This window comes from Schistocerca americana, chromosome X (assembly GCF_021461395.2).
Source record: "Schistocerca americana isolate TAMUIC-IGC-003095 chromosome X, iqSchAmer2.1, whole genome shotgun sequence".
In the NCBI taxonomy this organism is placed as follows: domain Eukaryota; kingdom Metazoa; phylum Arthropoda; class Insecta; order Orthoptera; family Acrididae; genus Schistocerca; species Schistocerca americana.
This window is the reverse complement of record NC_060130.1, coordinates 722,321,636-722,345,834: the sequence shown is the minus strand read 5'-3', so window position 1 is coordinate 722,345,834 and position 24,199 is coordinate 722,321,636.

Here is a 24,199-nt window from a genome sequence, read left to right as displayed (position 1 = left end):
ATGTCTTGGAGCAGCGACAACTTCGTATGTGTCCGAAGGGTGTTAATGTTGATGGTCACTAAGCGATAGATCTGTAGATCGTATCCTGCAATGGGAGCCGCCATCAGCGTCGCCGTAACTGTTGGGGCCTGTAATCTGCAGGTCGCGTCCGCTCCGTCATCTGCTGCTACTCGGGAGGGGATGAGGTGTGGGAGGAGAGACCCCTCTCCTCATCCACCACAGCGGGCGAACAATCGTCTTCAATGTCGTCCGCCTAACAGGTGAGGACGATCCTATGTCATCCATTTTTCCCGTCTCGTCGGCCGTCCGATCGTTAGCTGGAGAAGAGTCCGGAGGGGGCAATCCTCAGATGGTGTACGACGACGCTTTTTATGTTTCCTCAGTTACCTCGGTTTGCGGACATGGGTTTCTTTGTCCGTAAGAATGTGTGGTTCTGCACCGCTTCCCTCTCAGGGAGAAAATCAGAGAGCGGTAAAACCCTAGCGTGGAGTTCCATTCTCACTTCCGATTCTTCTTGGGGAGTCGATGGTCATTCTTCTTGAGGAGTCGATGGGCGACTTTCTGCAATCTGTGGACTCTGTAATGGTGCTGGTAAACCTAGGACTTGTGACGGGTGTTCATTCTAACGGTCCCTGTCTTCCAAGTGATCTTTCGTCTGCCATGACGGTCCACCAGGTCACCCCTGTGTAATCGAGGGGGACGATCGATACCGTAGGAGGTGGCGCCGTGTCATCAGATGGGATTTGTGTAACGCAACGCAGAATACACGGCGAGCGTACATGACCGTCCTGGTCGCAACCACAGCAAGTACGACGCTGTCTGTCGAACATTACGATTGCTCGGCATCCACCTATGACTAAGTAGGAAGGCATGTGTTTCGTTAATTCAATTTTGACTTGTCGGACGCCGTTGAGGACCTAGTATGTCTCTAAGGTGTTCCATTGGTCGGTCACGTGGCTAATCACCGTCCCACACGCTCGAAAAGCCGCGGTAACTACGTCCGGTGGCACATGTCTTCGGCGAGGAAGTAAACAAATTACGCGCGCTCGCGGCTCTGCGTTGGGACGCAAAAAAGGTGTCCTCGCCGCTCACCTGCCGAAAGCAGACTCCGCTAAGGCTTAAAATATGCAATATTGTATCAAGTCTTGTTTATCATAATATTTCTTCAAGCCTTGTATCGTTACTGCGTTATTAACTGACATTTAATGATAAGGCTGACGTGTTTGTGATAAATTTTCATTGCACCATTGCTTTGAAACAGCACACTGCAGTACGCACACTATCAAGTAAATAGATAATCGAAATGAAGAATTCACACAGGGGTCGTTCAGACGGCCTTGCAAATGTCGATAGTCGGAAACCCAATAGTGACGTCACGACTGCAAAAGTAGTTTGAAGTTTACTCTACTCGTACCCACGTGATCACTTATGCAGAAAACAGTTCCACGCCGGCCGAAGTGGCCGTGCGGTTAAAGGCGCTGCAATCTGGAACCGCAAGACCGCACCGGTTGCAGGTTCGAATCCTGCCTCGGGCATGGATGTTTGTGATGTCCTTAGGTTAGTTAGGTTTATCTAGTTCTAAGTTCTAGGGGACTAATGACCTCAGCAGTTGAGACCCATAGTGCTCAGAGCCATTTGAACCATTTTTGAAAACAGTTCCACAACCACAGCGTCGCTATCGGTGGTGCGCGTGCAGCGCTGCGGGAAACTGGCGCCTCTGATAGGAAACGTCTACGGGGCTTCCTCTAGACAATCCGCTGGAGGAAGAGGTAATGTTGAATGAGGGACCGCCTGTAATAGAGTCCATCTAATGATATCTGAACACATATTAAGGCACTATGTTTTCCACAGATGTTTATTGTATTTATATTCTTCTCAGTTTCCATGGAATCAACAGGATCAAAAAAAGAAAAAGGAAACCCGGCTTGGCACTAATGAATACAAATACAGCTCATAGAAGCATAATAAAAAGACAGGAAAAGTTTGAGGCAGTACATATTTCTCACCAGACGAAATGTTGTTTCCCTCCGTAAAAGTGTACAGTGGTCGCTTTGTAGCGCTGTATATGGTGCACAACTGGTACCCGGTCGCCATTTGATCGTCCAGCTGATATTCGTCATCGTAGGGAAGAGGTGTGTACGTTGAAGTTGCGCGATTTGTTGGTTCAAAAATGGTTCAAATGGTTCTGAGCACTATGGGACTTAACTGCTGTGGTCATCAGTCCTCTAGAACTTAGAAGTACTTAAACCTAACTAACCTAAGGACATCACACACATCCATGCCCGAGGCAGGATTCGAACCTGCGACCATAGCGGTCACGCAGTTCCAGACTGTAGCGCCTAGAACCGCACGGCCACTTCGGCCGGCTTTGTTGGTTCATAAACGCAGAAAGTCGAACTTGTTTACAGGGAATTGCTGCTGTCAGTGGATGCAGGTCGCTCTCAATAAGTTTCCGAGCGATTAAAGTGAAGGGAACTGCGTACAAGGGACATTTTGAGTCTAGAATCTCGCAAAAGGCCGTTGCTCACAGCAGCACGTAAAGCTTCCCGTCTTCAGTGAGCCAAACAGTACAGAAACTGGGGCTAGTCCATTGGAGCTGAGTAGGTGCGACGGATCGCGATTTCGCCTATTTTTAAATGATGTAAGGCATCGGGTGCACCGACGCCCGATAGGCTGTTAACACACAGTCTGTGGAAGACTGGTTCTATGATGGTTTTTGGGCTGTTCTTTGTACTGTGAGTTTGGCCCACTCTTTTAGGTTCTCGTGAACGTAATACAAGAGGTTTCTTCCAACATTCTTGGCGACTAGGCTTTGCTCTTTCTTTTACATGCTCACGATGAATATACTGTGGATACTCCCGTCTTGTAAAATAACAACAGGAGTTTTCACTGGCCTAGACATGTAGATTTCTCGTTTGACGAACGCCCAGGTACAGTACCTTATCAAACACCTACTGGCCCCTTAAAATCATCTGATCTTAATCTAAAGAAAACTCTGTGAATATCTGGAACAGCCTGTGAGATGTAACGATCAACATTCCCGCCATTTGACGGCTTTACGGACTCGATTCGTCAGCGAAAGGCTGGATGTGACATACCTGAAGAAACTTGTGGACTCTCTTCCTCATCGATCATCATAAAGGCTACATTTGTTGCCGCACGGTATTAGTGTGACATCTCCTGGGGTGAGTAATTTATTGTCCGGTGTGATTATGACTAATGTCCTAAAACCAAAGGTTCTAAACCACTACAAGGAAATCTTGTACAAAGTAAAAAGGATTAGCCACAAGGCAAAATTTCAATTTGTTCTTGAAATTATCAAATTTATCTCTCTGATTTTGCATTTAATTTGCTAGCCCTTTGGAATAGATCTTGTTAAATTGGGAAAATCTTTCTGTAGTATTGTAACTGACATGTTACAGGTCTCTAATTTTCGTGTGTAATTTTTACAGGGCGCACACTGAAACTCGTCATGGACAAATGCATGTTATAAACCATAAATCCCATTAGAGAGCATACGAACTGATTTGTAATTCCGTGACGCGTTAACTTGGGCCTGTATGAAGTTTAAGAAAATGACGTTGCAAATGTTCTGCTAGCCTTTAGGATGATAATATTATTTGGGGTGGATGGAGCTTCCCCTAAAACGTGGTACCATGTGAATTATTACGGTGGAATTCAGTAGGAGATTGAACCATTTTAAACTATACTTCGTAAAAATTCTAGGTGATATCAGTGGCGCAACAACCTAATCATAAAAAAAGTGACGCGCTGCAAACTCTTGATTTTTAGTTTGTGACACGACTGGAACGGGTGCACTGTGCCTCGAGAGTGGCGTTTTTACTTCTTGCCAGTCCATATCGCATCCAAACGACGCCGCAAGGAGGAGGATGACACGGCGGGTGGTCAGCATCCCTTGATCCTCTGGGCGTGGTCGCGAAGTTACTTGTACACAGTACGTGAATTTTGATTCGTCTGCGCCCCTGTGTAAGATGAAAATATTATTATTTTTAAAATATTTGTCGCAAGTACAAAAAGTTGAGAGAAGAGTTTGCCGATAATGGTTCAAATGGCGCTAAGCACTATGGGACTTAACAGCTGAGGTCATCAGTCTCCTAGACTTAGAACTACTTAAACCTAACTAACCTATGGACATCACACACATCCATGCCCGAGGCAGGATTCGAACCTGCTACCGTAGCAGCATCGCGGTTCCGGACTGAAGCGCCACAGCGGCCGGCTGCCGATAATGATCTGATATAATAATATAGACGAGACACTGATTAGGTGGGAAAGCTTTCAAGAAGCTGGCAGGACTGAGAGTGGAGAGCATGGGCGAACGCTTCTTCTAACGTTGTTTTGTATATAATCGACGTGACGGTCTGGAAAATGTAATGTACAATATCATTCTTCATGGAGAACGTGTATTATCAACGAGAATGAGAATGACACACTAAAACTCACAAAAAAATACGTACTTTTCAAGAGAAACTCCCGGAAATTGTCATCAATCTCCCCCTTCCCCCAATCCCCACTCGCACTTTCGATTTGAACTCAAAGTTTGTTTCGTATTTCAGTTTTGTCCCACGATGACACAAAAATAATTTCAGGAGTAATATTAAGAGATTCAGTTGACTTTAATACATGTAGTAAGGTACTCCCATCTCATCACTATAGACATTTCATATCCATCCGCATAACGCGTTGCCAACGATGGTTCGTCATACTTGGTCGTACGCCAGAATAGGTAAGTCTGGGCAGCCCAGTGTAGGGATACTTCAGTAATAGTGTGTACCAAGAGAGTCTATTATAACATAAATGTTAGAATACACAGTTTAATTATCGTCCACAGAATATTCAAAGGCTACTGGCGCCGCTGTTTCAGCGTTGTCCCTTGGCTGTACCATTACATTTTCGAAGCAAGTTGACGCAATAATTACGATACTAGAAGTTTAGTCTGGGGGAGTGGGGCTCAAATCCACACACAGTAATCAAAATTAAGTTTATCGCGGTTTTCCAAAATTACTGTAGGATGATTCCTGGAAGTCTGCCTGTGAATGGATAATATTCGATTTCTTGCCGCATCCTTGACCAACCTGAGTGCGTGTTCCCAATATAACGTTCTGGACGGTACGTCTACAGTTTTGATTTCCGGGGGATCCACTCCCTCGAGGTAATGTACACTTCCCTGTAGTGCATCGATTCACGCAAAACATGAAATTTCATTATTATTATGATGTGAAGTATTATCCACCACGTGTGGATCCCAAGTTATCAGTCTCACCGTGCTCCCAAAAATCAACTTGTTCAGTCTATTCGATTCTCTTTAGCGTTTTACTTTCCATACACATTTACCCTGGCCTCGTCCACTTGCCACTGCGTAAGTGCTGAATTGAAGGCCCACTGTCCAAAGGCAGCACAGAACTCGTATGAAATACACAGTATTGTTGAGCTATCTTTTAATGAACATTCAGGAGGCGTGGGAGAGAGGCCATGTGACTGTCCCTCCTCCCTCCGTCTGTTACCACGGAGCCACTTGTGGACCTGTGTTTCTTCTATTTTGACTTTACTACAGAGTAGATTGACCGTCTGCTTCTGGCTTCCCCTGTTATTATGCTTTCGCCTCAGACATATCAGTGTCTTTTCTAATATTTTAACTTTTGCCGTCCACCTCTGTTGCACAATAAACTAGCATTCGATGTAACTCCAATTTCCCTTGGAGGCGTCGCTACGAATCCTGTCACAAACACCGAAAGTTATACTTAGTTAACATAAATCAGAAAGAAAGCCAATGACTGGAATTAATTTACTATTATTTAAACAAGGTAAATATTTAACTGCAACTGAGTAACCATCATATTTATCCAAATCTGACTAAGATTGATTCTGGCGCTAATGTTTTTGTAGTAACTAAAAAAAAATGGTTCAAATGGCTCTGAGCACTATGGGACTTAACAGCTGTGGTCATCAGTCCCCTAGAACTTAGAACTACTTAAACCTAACTAACCTAAGGACATCACACACATCCATGCCCGAGGCAGGATTCGAACCTGCGACCGTAGCAGTCGCGCGGTTCCGGACTGCGCGCATAGAACCGCGAGACCACCGCGGCCGGCTGTAGTAACTCTCTGTACGTAAAGATATACTGCATGACACCCAAATAATATAGACGGATGTCAATGTAACTTCATACACATACACACCATTGGCGGGTATACAACTGATTAGAAATGCAGATCTCTGTAACAAGTAGAACGGCCACCAGAGTCCATTAGTTTTGTTCGTGTTTAGTGTTGTCATTAGGCGTGGTAAAGTATATAAGGGGCATGAGCAGCGTCAGATGTGGAGTTGTCACTGCGAAGGACACGAACATGTCGCGTACTCGTGTGAAACAGCTTTTTCAGCACCTAGCAGAGTTTGAAAGTGTCCACATTGTGAGTCTCTACTTGGCAGGATGGTCGAATCGAGCAATATACGCATTTGTGGGGAATTAGAAAGTGACAGTGACCCGATTCTGAAGTACTGGGAAACCTTAGGCTAGTCATACTCGTCGTCAAGATTCTAGTCGATCATATCTGATCACTATATGGTAGGACCGCCGTAGCGTGCACTAAGAACATCGCAACGAATTCATATCTGCATTTGGCGTCAAAAGACATGTAATGGACTCCATGCAACATTCTGTGTTATCTCACTACAGACTAATAGCAGCTGGGCTATGGAATTACTGTCCCACGTTTAGGCTGCCGTAAACATAACAACGTAAACGATTGTGTTTGGAGTACTGCCATGCCCGGTAAGCGTGCACAGCTGATGAATGGAGCCACACTGTGTTTAAAGATGAAACCCAGTTCTGAAATATCTCGGATGACCATTGTTGGTGCATATGGTGGCGATGTGAGGAAGTGTCCGATTCTTCCAATGTTTTGGAGAGGCACAGCGTCATGGTTTGGAGAACCATCGGTCATGACTTCGAGTTACAGCTAGTAGTCACAGACATCCTGCGTCTTCATGTGTTACTTTTCACGTAACAGTATCATGGTGCCACTGTTCAACAGGACGACGCTCGTCCACACATGGTACGCCTCGGTGTGAATTCTCTGCATCTGCCTGGGATTTTCCAGTGGACCTCAATATCCCAATATCCATCCCCAGCAGAAAAAGAATGGGACAAACACAGAAGCAACAGAGCGCAACAGCATGGGGAATAACAACTTGATGGTGGAAACGAGCGTAAACAGAGGAAACAAAAATCAGGCTAGTGCCAGCAGAAGATTGCGAACTCGGCGTAGCCTAACCAGCGAGGTTACAATGCTAGAGGCACTGCCTAATGTGTCCGACGCTCACGCTGCTTGCGGTAGAGTCACGCATCACTCAGACTCTCGACCGCGAATAATTCCTCTTCTTACACGCCTATGTCTGGTGTGACTACCAAACCCATAATTTAAAAAATAAAAACACCTCGAAGCTAACTTAAATAACCACGAAGTCCGACGCCATAAAAGAGAGCATCCATCCCTGCTTTGTAAGAGCCGCGTCGATTCTGGTCATAATCACTACCTAATAAGACAAACAACTAGTTACCACGTGGTGCGCAGAAAGTCCAATTTACAAAGAATTTCCTCTGCGGGATGTTAAGAGTACACCACATATTTCAACGCAACAAACTGATTAGGAAGTAGGTGGCCGAGAAATGGTCATAAAAACAACAATCAACGTCATAACACTCCGATTTATAGAATATTGTTAACTTGGAAACTGTGACGTCATTGTTGCGGCCCCTCTGACTCATGTGTTCCGAGAGTTTTACCTTCTACGTCTACGTCAAAATGACTGAACTGTAATTTACAATTAAGTGCCTGGCAGAGGATTTATATTTTCGCATCTAGGGGAGAAATTTTGTGATTGAAATTTCGTGAACATATCTCTCTGCAACGACAAGCGCCTTTGTTTTAATTATAGCCACTCCTATTCACGTATCATATCCGTGACACTCTCTCCCGTATTTCGTGAATATATAAGACGTGCTGCTCTTCTTTGAACTTTTCCGCTACCCTTCGCCAACCCTATCTGATACGGATCCCATACCGTGAAGCAATACGCCAGAGCACGACGGAGAAGCACAGTGTCGGCTCTCTCTTTAGTAGACATGTAGCATCTTCTAAGTGTTTTGTCAACAAATCTCAGTCTTCGTATCGCTTACCAGAACATTTTCTATGTAAGCGTTTTCCAATTTCAGTTATTCCTAATTGTAATCCCTAAGTATTTAGCTGAACTGACAACCTTTATATTCCTGTAATTTATCGTGTGACAGAAATTTAACGGATTCCTTTTAGTACTCATGTGGATGACCTCACACTTCTCATTATTCAGATTCAACTGTCATTCTTTTCTCCTTGCTAATATATTATCTAGATCAGTTTGCAATTGATTTTGATCTTCTGATGACTTTAGTACATAGCTACGTATTGCTCCACCTCAGAAGGGTCATATTTATTCCACTATCGATAGAGTGTCAGCAACAGCGTCCCCACAAAACATACCACAATAAAACATTGAAAGGCCTACGTGGGCTTGAAATGAGCCTCACTCGAGAAATGATTTTACTTACCAATTTCAGCAATTAATTTACGGATTGCGACTCAAGTAATTTATCTGGAACAAGATAAACAATGAACTGAACGCTAATTTTCGCCCTCTTGCACGAGCCCAGCGAGGAAAAAGCACATATCATCCAAGTACTGCAGCGGTGGCACTGTCTATCACCGGCAATGCTTCCACCATAAGGAACGACAAGTAACCATGAGTGTTTTCACCAGTAGCCGTCTCTTCTCCGCTTGTGATAATTCCTTCACCTGACAGTCTAAGGTAAACCATTCGTCCGCTGGTCACAGATTTCACTCTGCTCGACAGCCATTTGTCTCACCGAACAGCCACGCGGGGTAGTCGTGCCGTCTATGGCGCCTCATCACGGTTCGAGCAGCTGCCCCGTTGGAGGTTCCAGTCCTCAGTCATCGCCTTTATCGTTATCTTTCATTATCTTAGGATTAAGCGTTTTACGACGATCTGATTTGATAATTTGTCTATTTGATTCTCATCTCTTACTAATTTCATTTCAAAATTCTGACATCTTTCTGTCGCTTTAGTAACACCTATCACATTTCTCTTTACTCGCGTCCTATTCATCGCTGGTTTATTTTGCCGTCTCCGGACCTGAGATGCGACGAAACCTAGTTTCCCGATCTCCCATTACGCTGGTACATTTCGACAGGTGCCAGTACCTTCTAATCTAAGTTCTTGGTGTCGGTCCCTGTGACGAAAGTATCCGTCCCCATTACCCCTTTGAAATTTAACACTGAATGTGTTCCTGTTAACTGTTGTTTGCGTTCCGTTGATAACTTCCCGGATGTCTTTCACAGTAGTTACTCGGACTGTAGTTATGATTTCCACTCTGAAAACTATTTGTCTGCTTACTTTGCGGTTTAAATTTAAACGCCCGTTCCAACTTTTTTTAAAGTCCAAAAATTCGTCTATTGCGTTGCTAGGACTGTGCACGAGATCCCACTGCAAATTTTCCGGTAACCGCTTTTTCAGCGTCTTAAGTTCAGTAAGCACTCCCAATGGACGTTTCACATGCATTAACCTCGGACGTTCACGTTTACAAAATTCTCGCATCGACCTGTTCCCGTATTTAAATGTTGGCCCGTTCAGAAACTCATTTTGGAGTCGCGTTGGCTTCGCTTCACTCCAGAACTTCTTCAGGAAACTGCTTTCAAATATTCAGTAAGTATTGAACGTATCACTGTGTATATTTGCCCACGATTGCGGCTCACATTCCAAACGTCTTTTCAAGAATTTTATCTTCGCCGCGTCGGACCTTCCCCTTATAAAACGATCGCTGCATGCTGCTAGAAAATTTACTGGGTGATATTTCCCGTCGTCTGCAAAACATTTGACTGATCCCGAGTTCATCCACGGAACACTGATCACTGTAGAAGTTTGATGTGCAGCTAAGGAATTCTGTTTGCTTCTTATTTCATTGATTTGCTTTTTAACTTCACTATATTAAGTTTTAATGCCAGATTCTACTTCTTCCTTTATTTTATCTACTGTCTCCCGTTTACCTATTCGAACGGATAAGTTGCTAATAGCCTCTGACGTCTCAGCCATTAGATAATCTTGCCTACTCATACAATTTCTTACGTTGCCTCCCAGATCTGCCTGCAACTTTTCCACCTTATCACTGAAATTTTTTCTCCGCTTGATCTACCTTACAGTCAAGTATCCCAACTTCATCAGAAATTTTGCCCATTTCATCCCGAATGGTTTTTAATTTTCCATCTATCATTTGCTCGATTCCACTAGCCATTTTACCTACTTCGTCTTCCACTACTGAAGCTATTTCGGATTGAACCGAATCAATTTTTTAAATTTACATCAATCATATCGGTTTTAATCGAGTCAATTTTTCAATTTACGTCACCCGTATCGGTTCTAACAGAATCAATTTTGGATTCCAATCCTCTTATCATTTGCATTAATTGCGACATCATGTCTCCCCCAAATTCATCTCCCTGCCTGATTTCGGACTATTTGCCCTACTAAACTCACCGCCGATCACGCTCTCCCGCTCCGACTTCGGGCTAAGCGGCTCGCTAGTATTTTCGGACCCACACAAAGTGGCCGAGTGCTTAGTATTAGCGACGTCTATTATTGACCATTGAACTACATAATCATACATAATCTCGCTACCAGCGCAGGTACTTAGCTTTGTCGTGCTGGATCCTTCTGCCATGGTATTGCTGCCGACGTTGCAGTTGAAGCCGACGCTGAAGATCTCGTAGCCTCTGCTGCGGTTACTGCAACCGCCGCTGCGCACCGTTGCTGGCTGGAATCACGTGCTTCGATGTCGCCTCTTCTTCCGCGTTACTCTTTTATCACTCCTAACCACTGGTAAAACTCGTTGGACACAAATGTTGCCAAATTCATAGCTCAGAGCCCCCACGTAAACTGCCTAAATTACCACAGACGTGGGACCTAGGTCACAAAATGTCGTTATCAGTGAGAGTTGCAATTGTAATTTCACAGCTATTAAAGAAACCTAATATTCAGTCCTGAAACGATCTCACATTTAACTATTGCGAGAGGTCCTGCCTATTGAAGTTCAGATAATACTTCTGGAAACACTCTGCAGAATTCAAATCCAGTTCTAAAACTTTGCAGAGTTCATATTCCGTAACTAACACTTTCCAAACTCCAGTCCTGTTCCAACACTTTGGAAGATTTATATCCCTCAACTAACACTTTCCATGTTCCTATCACGGACGAGCCCTCAATTGCGAGCTAACATCCCAAAGATGTTCGCTCTCACATGCGGTTCCTCTTCGTCGAAATGTCTTGGCTCTAACTCGTCTAGGGGTTGAACCTCACGTGACGCATTACACGCCCTAAATTAGACACTTGTGACTCTTTGGTTAAATTGTCTGGCTGATAGCAAGTTTGCGAAATACACAGTTAATATAACATATAATAACTGTAATAATAATATCGGGAACTAAATTAACGACCATAAGTGATGTAGGACACAGTTCGGATTTGGTTAGTATATGTTTGTTCAAATGTGTGTGAAACCTTATGGGACTTAACTGCTAAGGTCATCAGTCCCTAAGCTTACACACTACTTAACCTAAATTATCCTAAGGACGAACACACACACCCATGCCCGAGGGAGGACTCGAATCTCCGCCAGGACCAGCCGCACAGTCCATGACTGCAGCGGTTGAGACCGCTCGGCTGATCCCGCGCGGCTAGAATACGTTTCTTCAGAAAGGAAACAAACAGCGAAAGTGGTCGTATTTAGAATTATTATTACACTCGATCGCATATCCATTTGACACAGTTCGATCACTCACAATCTCATCGCGGAACAAGTGCAATACTCCGCCTCCTCAACTACACGAAAAGATAGAGTTCACACCAGGTTGCTCACCGCTCAGAGACTAAGTCCCGCGATACCACACCACGTGAAATTTTCTATGTCGTTTCACTTCCTAGCTACCTGAAGACCGACCGTCCGTTTTCACGTCTCCTCCAGCACTCTCTCTGCCCGTCCCCAGGCGCGTTTCCCGTGTGTCGAACATAGTCACTCAACTGACTAGGGCAGTTCCCTTTCCTGAAGCCGTCCATCTGATTGGCTACAGCTAATTCTACATTATATTACATTTTACAATATTTAAATAATCAAAGTTGACCTCTTTCACGTTCTGAATGAAGTAACAATAATATCCACTACATAATAAATGTTAAATTATGTTACATAAAACCAATAAAATTTCCTTCTTAGCTTTGAATGACACGGCCAGTAGCCTTGCACCAATGTGCTTTCTGATAAATAAATAAAGAACCAAAGTAACAAATATGCACTAAAATTTATAACAAATATTCTACTGCCTAATGATTCAGTAAGTGTCATGGTGCCATCGTTCATGTGTTTTGTGTGGAGGAAATGGTGATCTGATGCTTAACTGTAAATACTAATAATTTAACTTTACTATATCTTTTAAACAAATAAAGTTACAGTGTTGATATTTACAACGTTTATCATTTTAATGATACTCTTCTATATGAAATGTCGATCGTTAAGATCGACCAAAGCGTTCAGATTTTAGCATTCAGGCAGATTAAAATTACTGTGGCTTCATTACCTGCACTACTACAGAATTAAATAGCTTTCATAAATGTTTCCCTTTATGGCCGATCTTAGGTCCACCATATTTAACACAGCTACGTCTCCTTGGCCACAAAAGCCTTCTACTGGGTTTTCCTATGACGTAGGTTCTCGTCTGTCTCACTGGCACACTACAGCGCTGAGGCCTCAATAGACGCCTGTGAATTTCCCCATCTCGTGGTGAATCTGCGCCCATTGTGGCACGCGTTCCTGGACGACAGTACTTGTTTCACAACTCCAGTAGGCTGACTCTTTCGACCATATATTTAAATGAGAGTGCAATGCTCGTTAACTCACACGATGTACTCCGTATATTCTATCTGGTAAGGATCCCACACCGCACAGCAGTACCCGAAAAGAGGACGGACAAGCGTTGTGTAGGCACTCTCTTTAATAGATCTTTTGCATCGTCTAAGTGTTCTGCCAACAAAACTTAGTCTTCGGTTCGCCTTTCCCCCACCATTTTCTGTGTGCTCTTTCCAATATAAATTGTTCGTAATTGTAATTTCTAGGTATCTATTCAATTACCAATTTTCGCACCAGACAAACACCTTTTGTAAGTCGTTTTGCAATTTGTTTTGGTCTGCTGAAGACGTTACTAGACGATAAACGACGGCATCATCTACAAACAACGTAAGACGGCCGCTCAGATTGTCTCCTAAATTGCTTAGATAGATAAGCCTTTAACACTCTCTCGGGGAACAGAAGAAATTACTTCTGCTTTACTCGATGACTTCCCGTCAGTTACTACGAACTCTGGCCTCTCTGACAGGAAATCACGAACCCATTCGCACAAATGAGAAAATATTCCATATCACGCAATTTGATTACAAGCCCCTTATGAGATACGGTGTCAAAAGAATTCTGGAAATGTAGAAATACGATATCAATATGAAATCCCTTTGTGCGAGTAATGAGCTATTTGTGTTTGGCAAGAACGATGTTTTCTAAATCCGCGTTGACTATGTGTCAATAGACCGTTCTCTGCTGGGTAATTCATAATGTTCGAACAAAATACCGGGTGATCAAAAAGTCTGTATAAATTTGAAAACTGGATAAATCACTGACTAATGTAGATAGAGAGATACAAATTGACACACATGCTTGGAATGACATGGGGTTTTATTAGAACCAAAAAAATACAAAAGTTCAAAACATGTCCGACAGATGGCGCTTCATCTGCTCAGAATAGCAATGATTACCATAACAAAGTAAGACAAAGCAAAGATGATGTTCTTTGCAGGAAATGCTCAATATGTCCACCATCATTCCTCAACAATAGCTGTAGTAGAAGAATAATGTTGTGAACAAGCATGTTCGGAGTTATGGTGAGGCATTGGCCTCGGATGTTGTCTTTCAGCATCCCTAGAGATGTCGGTCGATCACGATACACTTGCGACTTCAGGTAATCCCAAAGGCAATAATCGCACGGACTGAGGTCTGGCGACCTGGGAGGCCAAGCATGACGAATGTGGCGGCTGAGCACACGATCATCACCAAACAACGTGCGCAAGAGATCTTTCACGCGTCTAGCAATATGGGGTGGAGTGCCATCCTGCATAAACATCGTACGTTCCCGCAGGTGTTTATAAACCAGGCTGGGGATGATGCGATTCTGTAAAATATGGCTCTGAGCACTATGGGACTTAACATCTATGGTCATCAGTCCCCTAGAACTCAGAACTACTTAAACATAACTAACCTAAGGACAGCACACACATCTATGCCAGAGGCAGGATTCGAACCTGCGACCGTAGCAGTCGCGCCGTTCCGGACTGAGCGCCTAGAACCGCTAGACCACTGCGGCTGGCTCTAGGATTTTCGGGAGCCCAAATTCTGCAGTTGTGGGCGTTGACAGACCCTCGGATCGTGAAATGAGCTTCGTCGGTCCACAACACGTTACTCAACCAGTTGTCATCTTCCGCCATCTTTTGAAACGCCCACACCGCAAATGCCCTCCGCTTCACTAAATCGCCAGGTAACTTTTCATGATGCCGATGGATTTTGTACGGATAGCATCGGAGGGTACGCCTAAGTGCCAAGCAAACAGTAGTGTATGGAATGCCGGTGCGACGTGCGACTGCACGAGCGCTGACTTCCCCGTGCGTAGACGGACCCGCTACAGTCTCCATTTCTTCCTGAACTGTCTCAGCAGCATTACGTCTTGGGCTCGGTCGGCCACTATGGGGTCTCTCATCTAAACAACCCGTGGCTGCGAACTTCGAAATCATTCTCGCCACGGCTGCATTTGTCAACGGACCTTTACCCGTTCGAAACCCCTTCCTATGGCGAAAGGATCGTAACGCTGAACTAGCACATTCCCCATTCTGATAATACAGCTTCACTAAAAGCGCCTTTTAACGTAACGTCAACATGCTGCGACTGCTGGCGCATCTGATTCTCTCTCTCATTATAGCTCCTTTGATACACGATTGTCATGCGCAGTCACTGACGTTTTGGTGTCCAGTGCCATCTCTCTGACATTTTGTGCACTTTGTTTTTTTTTTTTGTTCTAATAAAATCCCATGTCATTCCGAGCATGTGTGTCAATTTTTACCTCTGTATCTACATTATTCCGTGGTTTATTAAGTTTTCAAATTTATACAGACTTTTTGATCACCCGGTGTATGTTCCAAAATCCTGCTGCATATCGACCCTAATGATATGGTGCTGTAATTTAGTGGATTATTCCTAATGCCTTTCTAGAATATTGGTATGACTTATGCAACTTTCCAGTTTTGGGTACGGATCTTTCATCGAGCCAGCGGTTGTATATGATTGTTAAGTACTGAGTTATTGCATCAGCGTTTTCTGAAAGGAAGCCAATTGGCAACAGGGCTGGACTGGAAGACTTGCTTTTACATTGAAATGAACACCCTTAGCTGCTTACGGGCGTTGAAATGCGTCAACGGGGACAGATGAAAATGTGCGCCCCGATCGGGATTCGAATCCGGGATCTCCTGCTTACATGGCAGACGCTGTATCCATCTGAGCCACCGAGGACACAGAGGATAGCGCGACTGCAGGGATTTATCTCTGGCACGCCTCCCGCGAAACCCACATTCCCAACGTATTGTCCCGCACTACATCCGTAGTGCCCCCGCCCATTATACTCATTACTCGCGGCGCGTTGCCGATTCTCGTAAGAGTTCGGGCACTGTTTGTGCTTTCGGACAGAAGAAGAAGATGGTCAAGTGACCGGTAAGCCTTAACTATGTATACACTAAGATGGTATCTGTTTATTCGGACATGTCCGAAAGAACAGATATCGTCTTAGTATATATAGAGTTGCTTTTATTACGTGATTTCAGTTGCTCCACTACTCCGAGGATATCTGCTTGTAAATTATTCATGTTACCAGCTGTTCTTGATTCGAATTCTGGAATATTTACGTCTTCTTGTATGTGTGTTACAGAATGTCCATAAGAGGGGAGCGCGTGTCAGACGTGCTGGCGATCCAGGATGGCGGGGGCGGGCGCGCGTGGCACCGGGATCAGCCGCCCCCGCCGCCGTGGGCGGACGCGTCGGACGACGCAGACGCCGACGACGAGCTGTCGGTGGGGCTGCTGTCGCTGCGCGCCGCGGCGCTGCCTCCCGACAAGGCGGTGGTGCGCGCGGCGACGCGCCTGCTGGTGGACGCGGTGCGCGCCGTGCTGGAGCGCTGCCAGCCGGAGCCGCACGCAGTCATCGCCCCCGCGCTGCTCCCCACCCGCGCCACCTGCTGGGGCGACGTGGCGCGCGCCGCCTCCTCCAACTTCTCGACCGCACTTGCCAGGTAATGCAGCCGCCCATGTAATATGCAGTACCAGCAACAGGTGTGGCTGGCCACCTCGCACACACACACACACACCGCATACAATCGGCAAGTTTCCTATCTCACTGCAGGTGTGAACATCACTAATCGAGCCTTCCTAGGCTATATTTTGTCCCGAGTGGACAAAAATGTGCCATTCGATCATCAGAAATTCAGTGGAGCCCTATAGGATTTTTGAGCTCATTAACAGTTTCTTCTCCTATGACAAGCAGGGAAGTGGGCCACCCTGACACTCCAAAGGGGGAGAGGGGTGAGCTGCACCACTCTGGACTATCTGTGATTCTTCATTTCGTGCTGGGCATACGAACGCCAGGATGAAAATATATGAATCGAATCTTCCTGGCAGATTAAAACTGTGTGCCAGACCGAGCTGGAACTTGCCTTTCGCGGGCAAGTCCTCTGCTACCTTTTTGTGGTGTGCGTACTGTAACACCTTCGGTACACACACCATCAGATTATTTGACTTGTCGCTCTGACGAAGTAGGCGAGTGTCAGCAATATGTCTCGTGGTCTTATAGTGGCGTGTTTATCTTCTGCCGTTAGGTCAGACGATAGAAATGCCACTTGCACGCTTAGAGTAGCAGATTGATGGTGACCAACTTTAAACAGAACTTGATTAATTTTCACACACATTTATTAAAATAATAACAAGCATAAAAATAACTTAACTTGGTTCTGGAGGCTATTTACAATTGACAATCTGAAGTTCCTTTGGTCTTGGTACGTTAATCTTATTCTCACATATCTCTGATACTTGACAAAGTGTCTATTCATTTATCTTCATGGCTATGTTCACGAATATGATAATCTTGTTAGGCGTAGACCGAAACTTGACTATAGACTGGTACAGACTAACGTAGACTGGTACAGACAGGTGCAGACTTACGTAGACTAATGCAGACTGACTAATCGGAGCTCTCTACACTCGTTATAATACCTCGTGCGTTCAGGTATCACTGCGCGAGTGTAATCCGCGAGGAGAAAAGGTTCTACGTTAGCAGCAATCTCATTGGCTGCGTTACATATTAACACGCGGATCGGCGGAAGCAGAATTTGGTCCGTCTCTAACACAGCGCCATCTCGTAGTGTGGAGACGGACGAGTGCTGTGCCTGCGCTGTTGTGCTTAGCGGGGCGCTCTAGTGGGAAAATTGTGTACACGCTGACTATGCGGAACTGTGTACACAACACTTCTCTTTTTCCTTTTTTGCTTTAATAGCTTTATTTATCTATTTATTTATTTTTGGACCAGGTTCACTGCCTTTAAATAAAGAATTTTCCAAACATAAAATAAAAGGCTACAACATCTGCATCAAATAAAAAATACACTACTGGCCATTACAACTGCTACACCAAGAGGAAATGCAAATGATAAACGGGTGTTCATTGGACAGATATATTATACTAAAACTGACATGTGATTACATTTTCACGCAATTTGGGTGCATAGATCCTGAGAAATCAGCACCCAGAACAACCACCTCTGGCCGTAATAACGGCCTTGATACGCCTGGGCATTGAGTCAAACAGAGCTTGGATGACGTGTACAGGTACAGCTGCCTTTGCAGCTTCAACACGATACCACAGTTCATCAACAGTAGTGACTGGCGTATTGTGACGAGCCAGTTGCTCGACCACCATTAACCAGACGTTTCCAATTGGTGAGAGACCTGGAGAATGTGCAGGCCAGAGCAGCAGTCAAACATTTTCTGTATCCAGGAAGGCCTGTACAGGACCTGCAACATGCGGTCTTGCATTATCCTGCTGAAATGTCGGGTTTCGCAGGGATCGAATGAAGGGTAGAGCCACGGGTCGTAACACATCTGAAATGTAACGTCCACTGTTCAAAGTGCCGTCAATGCGAACAAGAGGTGACCGAGACGTGTAACCAATGGCACCCCATACCATCACGCCGGTTGATACACGGTTGACGATACACGCTTCCAATGTGCGTTCACCGCGATGTCGCCAAACACGGATGAGACCATCATGATGCTGTACACAGAACCTGGATTCATCCGAAAAAATGACGTTTTGCTATTCGTGCATCCAGGTTCGTCGTTGAGTACACCATCGCTGGCGCTCCTGTCTGTGAAGCAGCGTCGAGGGTAACCGCAGCCATGGTCTCCGAGCTGATAGTCCATGCTGCTGCAAATGTCGTCGAACTGTTCGTGCAGATGGTTGATGTCTTGCAAACGTCCCCATCTGTTGACTCAGGGATCGAGACGTGGCTGCAGCGCGACTGCTACGGTCGCAGGTTCGAATCCTGCCTCGGGCATGGATGTGTGTGATGTCCTTAGGTTAGTTAGGTTTAAGTAGTTCTACGTTCTAGGGGACTGATGACCACAGATGTTAAGTCCCATAGTGCTCAGAGCCATTTGAACCATTTGAACGTGGCTGCACGATCCGTTACAGCCATGCGCATAAGATTCCTGTCATCTCGACTGCTAGTGATACGAGGCCGTTGGGATCCAGCACGGCGTTCCGTATTACCCTCCTGAATCCACCGATTTCGTATTCTGCTAACAGTCATTGGATCTCGACCAACGCGAGCAGCAATGTCGCGATACGATAAACTGCAATCGCGATAGGCTACACCCGACCTTTATCAAAGTCGAAAACGTGATGGTATGCATTTCTCCTCCTTACACGAGGTATCAGAACAACGTTTCACCAGGCAATGCCGGTCAACTGCTGTTTGTGTATGAGAAATCGGTTGGAAACTATCCTCGTGTGAGCAGGTTGTAGGTGTAGCCACCGGCGCCAACTTTGTGTGAATGCTCTGGAAAGCTAATCATTTGCATATCACAGCATCTTGTTCCTGTCAGTTAAATTTCGCGTCTGTAGCACGTCATCTTCATGGTGTAGCAATTTTAATGGCCAGTAGTGTATGTCGCTTCTTATACAAATTAGTCTTTTTGTTAATGTGTGTGTGTGTGTGTGTGTGTGTGTGTGTGTGTGTGTGTGTTTTATCGGAAAAGACTGAAACTGAGTAGTGAACTTGTTGCAACAAATTGGAGGCTAAGTGTATGGAGGGGAGAGCGTAATATACAAGGTGTTCCAAAATTAAATCGACAAATTTCGAGGGGATGTAGAAGTTGTCTTGAGGAGCAAAATGAGGCTAGGAACCCGTGTCCGGAAACGTCATCCGTCGATGCTACAGAGCTTCGAAATTACGGACTCCGGTGCCTGTAAATGTATGTATACACATGGTGACTGTGATCATGTTACAAACTTTCATGGTTGAAGGAGACGAATAAATGTATTAATTTGAGACAACGGAAACCGGTCCGGAAACGAACGATTCGAAAGCTGTAAGCGAAAATCGTTCTGATACCTCTGACCGCGGAATACATGTACCCGTAATGTTGTTTCTAAGACTGTAGGGTAGGCAACTTTCAGAAGCGGCAATACAGACCAAAACAATAAAAAATTTCTAGTAAACATGAGTTCTACAGCACATACGTTAAGAGCTATGAGCATTGGTTCATCTTCGTTACTCTGAAACGAGTGCCCATAACTCCTAAGGTACACATTTTAAAGCCCATTTTTACAAACACCCCCCCCCCCCCCCCCCCCCGTGCTTAGAAACAACCGTAACAGCGTATTCCAGTGTCAGAGGTATTAGAACGATTTTCGTGTACAAATTTCAAGTCGGTTGTTTATAATCCAGAGTCGCTTATCTTTAACCGATACGTTTACCCTTCTCCATCATCACGCAATCACGGGATCACCCTGCAATTTCACTCTGTAGTGTCGTTTAATGACGTTTTTCAGACACTGGTACCTGTTTTCATTTTGTTCCTCAAGATATCTTCTACATCATATGTAAGTTTGTCGGTGTAATTTTGAAACACCTTGTGCCGCAGAAAAACAAAAAGGATTGATGTATGCGCGTACAGAAGACATGAAATAAAATCTCATAGTGGAATTCATACCACCTGTAATCGGTACTGCATTATGCGCTGGACTGGAAGTAAAAACAGCCGAGGATCCTTTCACAGTTAAGACCAAAAATAAAAGAGAGAGGAGAGGGGGGGGGCGGGGGCACATACCACAGCATAGTGCAAAGGGTCATGTCAAAACTCTCCCATAGCTTACTCATCCAGGAATGACTTCTCGTATAGACTAAGATAGTCCCGCGTTGAATCGTGCATTACTCTATCATGATCTATTAATTCTAGCTGTTCCTACCCGTGATGATCTAGCTGCGCAGAAGATCCTGAAATAATTGGAGAAATATTGTCTACATTTTCGGTTACAGATTATCTTGTTCTGTCGTTCCTGCAAATGGTTCCAGAAGTCCAAAGTGTCCTTAGGGCCGTCTTGAAACAAATAATGCACTGCGTGTCCTCGAAGCCACGTCACAACATTAATTTTGGAACGTGGTTAATACTGTATGTTTCGTTCAAGAAGGTCCTAGGTACAACGGGATTTGGTGTCACTCGGAGAAAGTACGCCAACATTTGCTTCACCGAACGCCACACTGCTACCGATGAGTCGCAGCGAAGACGGTGCTCATCGTTATCTTGGACTCCACAGCCCTTGCACAGTGTGGCTCGCGTGGAGCCTCGATCTGTTCACCTGCTATCCGTTAGCCATAACAAACCACATCACAGTGACGGCGGTGTCCAGCATAACATGGTGAATCGTCCGCCACACTACGTTCCTACAAAGTTTCGGATGCTTCCTCTAAAATACGTTATTCGCTCCACCGCGCTGTATGACACGATACGCTGCCCGTCGCCATTCGAATAGCTGGTAGGGCGAGTTGTGCGTAACTGGAGTCCAGATAAAAGATACCGACGTGGAAGAGTGAGTGGGGGGTAAGTGTTGCATCGTCACAGACGGCGTAAGGGAGGGCTGCACTATTTCCTTTAATGACAAACCCGTCAAACTGTCCGATTGGCGGTGCCTTAATTTGATTGACGTGCTTAGATGTAGTGCGACCGCCTTGTCATAAACATGGACAAGCCCATACCCTCTCCGATCCAGAGGTAGGGTCAGAATTTCATACTTGATCTTGAAAAGCATACCTGAACTCACAAAGGATCCAAAACCCTTTGTATGCGGCGAGCTAACATCTTTGGCATAGGTAGTATGTGGTCGATGTACGGGATGCGTGAAGCCAAATGTGTGTTGGCATATTGAGTCCGTTGTAAGATATCCAGTGCCCGTAGCTGATTGCAGGTAACCTCTGTCCGAACATGTTGTAAAAGTCGTCGGTAGTTGTGAGCGGCGGTCCGTCGTATATCGTCATTGAAATCAATGCCGAAGCATTTCCTGGTATTTCTGAGCTGTAGTGGGATGACAGAGTCAACAGGCAACTCGACTCCGATATTCAACGTCACAGATTTGGTGGTGTTGATACGAATATCCGAGGCCATGCCATAGGTAGCGATCCAATGCAGTGTGTTACCAGTTTTGTCATCACTGCGCGTCACAATCACCAGGTCAGCAGCATACGCTTTACATCGGAATGTGGGACCTCGTATTGTCATGCCCGTTTGTCGTTGATGCAGCCCGCATAATAGTGGTTCGAGGGACACACCATAGGGCAATGTAGACAGAGGGCATCCTTGGTGTCCGGGTTGAGAAATCGTGATGGGCGGCATAGATCGTGCTTTAACGACCACCTTGGAGTTCGCACCAAGGAGGAGTCGCATCACTCGAGTGATAAGTAGCTACGTGTATCGCATATGTCGGAGAACCTTTTCTAAATAGTCATGGGCCATGCGATCGAAGGCTTGACTGAAATCGATTGACGCCAATGCACCCTTCAGACGAAATGCCCTCGCCAGTGCGATTAAGTTACGGTATTCACTGAATGCTGTTTGAATGTTATTTTCACCTCCTAGCAACATCTGATGAGGTGAAATAACTTGGTGTAAGGTCTGGTGTAAATGTGCCGCCAACAGCCTGGAAAAAATCTTGTAGTCAGAATTCAGGAGCGTCAGCGGGCGGTAATCTTATATCCGTAAGCCACCGGCCGGTTTGTGAATTGGCATAATCACCCATCCACAAAGGTCGGAGTGAACGTTAAGTCTGTAAATAGTAGTTCGTGATAGATGTCCGCCCATCGAGTGTCTTATAAATGTTGAAAAGTCCGGTAAAATTCTAAGGGGAGACTTGTTTGCCGCTCCGTAACCAATGGCAGCTATCACTTCCTCTTCCGAAATATCGTTCAGCAAAGCTGCCTCCACTGCAGGGGTAATGGTGCCGTAAAGCGTCTGATAAACGTATGCAAATGCCCTCGGATCAGGGATCTAAGCTGAATACTGTTTGGAATAGTAGTCGTGGAATGCGGCGCCTATCTCGTGTTGTGAGGAGAGGCGACGACCACCTTCTGTGTCGATTGAGTGTATCAGCGCTCTTCGGCGTCGTTTACGTTCACTAAGTATGTGGGACATACACGGGCGTTGACTTGATATCCTATCCAGCGTCCTCAATCGAACTATCGTCTCTTCTAAGTTACGTAACGTGTGGGCGATGATCTAAACATTAGAACGCAGAGTCGTTGTTTGTCGTTCTGGAGACGCCGTCATAGTATCATAGTCCTTCAGTACCTTGTGGTAGAAATCAAGCGTATGTCTGCGCCAAGCAGCGCCGTCTCGACCATAGTTAGTCAGCGTTAAACCACTGAGGCTCAACTGCCACCTGAGCTAACCAAGCGTGACTCACGAGCCGTCCTCACAGCTTTACTTCCACCAGTACCTCCTATCCTGCACACTTCTGTTACGGTCGCTGGAGGAAAATTTAGTCACTTGATGTTCAGTAACTCAACTATATTTACTCAGCTTCAAAATATACGCAGAAAAATAGCTAACATTTTAAACATTGGCAGAAGTTTATAACATCATGAATTAAAATGAACGTACCAGAGGAGGTAAGAGGCGTCATATTCACAGTACGGCGTCTCGTACAAGTAAGTGGTTTCAGAGTACAACTGAGTAAGCAAATTTCACGTTATGTACAAGGCAACAAAAATGACCACGAGGTGGCGTGGATGGGAGCACAACGTAACACTGGAGGTGTTTCACAGATCAAATACAGATATAAAAATATTTTCTTATCGAAGCATATTAAGAGGAATTAATACAAAAAGACCATAAAATATTACAAATGTGTCAAAATAAGGTAATATAGTGACTGTGAAACCGAAATCTAAGGTATGGGGTTGGGTGGAGGGGTTGGGGGAGAGAGAAAACGGAGAATGCAAGGTGGCACAGTAGTCATATCGTATTACGTAAAACTGAAAATGTATATGATTTATATCTCACGAAAGAAAGCATATAATGTCGTTAGTCTAGTAAAATGGAGTATATGTAAGAAAATTAAGGTTAACAAACTTTATTTCTTACATGTAGTCAAAGACAGTGAATAGAGTAATGTAGTACATAATTCAAATAAATACCATTTTTACAGTGAGTAACAAGAATAAAAAACATAAAGAAATCAGTATATGTAACTAAATTGCGAAAATTGAAGGGAAAAAACCGTTTCCAGTAGCTTCTGTATTCACACCTTTATAAAGATGGTTGCGGGACCTTAGCTGTTCAATACAGAATGTCGAATCAAAACACCTTTGAGCCGTCTAAATTTCCAATAGTTATTTTATTGAGCAACCGGTTTCGGCGATATATTAAGCCGTCTTCAGGCT